The sequence below is a fragment of the Cyphomyrmex costatus genome, unplaced genomic scaffold (assembly GCF_001594065.2).
Source record: "Cyphomyrmex costatus isolate MS0001 unplaced genomic scaffold, Ccosl1.0 scaffold501, whole genome shotgun sequence".
Taxonomy (NCBI): Eukaryota; Metazoa; Arthropoda; class Insecta; order Hymenoptera; family Formicidae; genus Cyphomyrmex; species Cyphomyrmex costatus.
Window position 1 is genome coordinate 14,323 of NW_017279275.1, and position 1,204 is coordinate 15,526.

The following is a 1,204-nucleotide window of genomic DNA, read 5'->3' on the forward strand; positions in this document are numbered from 1 at the left end:
AACAATAGAAAGACTTGTGAACATTATGATGTAGGTATTTTATATAATAAAGTAGAAAATGATTTGTGTAATTCATACATTTAAGACATTGTTAGTCGTCCTATTACATTATTATTTAATGCATTATTCACCACGCGCATATACAATTTATGCTTTTGATTTTTTTAATATAGATTATGGATAATCTATTTTCAAAAAAAACCTTGGATAAAGCCATTATCTTCAGCAGGTTCAGATATTCCAATAGGAAGCCAATTAGAAGAAGAAATACCATCTAGTTAAGATTGTTTAAAAATATTGTTTTGTTGTATTAGTATCTATTGTTTATAAACATTTCTCATAGTAGAAAGTAGGGAATTTGAAAGGCGAAACACTCATAACTGAAAAGCCAATGGCTCTCACTGGAGTGACGGGCCATCAAATTAAAACTATTGGTAAGTTATTTTATTTTATTTTAGAGCGCCGAAAAGTATCAGATAATCGAAATTTATCATCCAATTGGAAATTAGAATTTATAGAAGAATATAAAAGACATAAACAGATGCAGAGAGAAGCAACTGATGAATATAGAAATACAAAAAACACGTAGTGAAGGATGATTTTCCTATCGACTACGCAGGAATACTTGGTACGGATTTCCTGCAGAAACATAAAATTAAGAGCGATCAAAAAAGCTATCTTCAAGTCGATGGAGTAACACTGAAACTCCATCCCTATAAAAAACTAACGCTAACTCCTCGTAGCGAGACCATAATCCAAGCGGTAACAGATAAAAATCGCATTGGAATAGTAAAATCAGAAGAAATGCGACCAGGAGTGTTTATTGGCAACTGCCTGGTAGCACCTGAAGAATATGCTTGCCCAATAAGTATGCTAAATACAACGGGAGAGACAGTAGAAATAATAACACCGCTCGTGACAATAGATGAATTGCGGGCAAATGACCGCGAGAACATACTCACACTACATACGGCATGTAACAAGAGCGACTTACCAATACTAACACGCCGCGAGCGTATACGAGCGCAGATAGGAACCGAGCATTTAAATCACAAGGAAAAGAAGACCATTGAGCGATTATGCGAAGACTTCTGCGATATCTTTCATTTAGATGGAGATATGCTGATGCACACGTCCACTGTGGAGCATGAAATAAATATCCGCACAAATAGCGCACCTGTAAATGTGCGACCTTATAGATTAC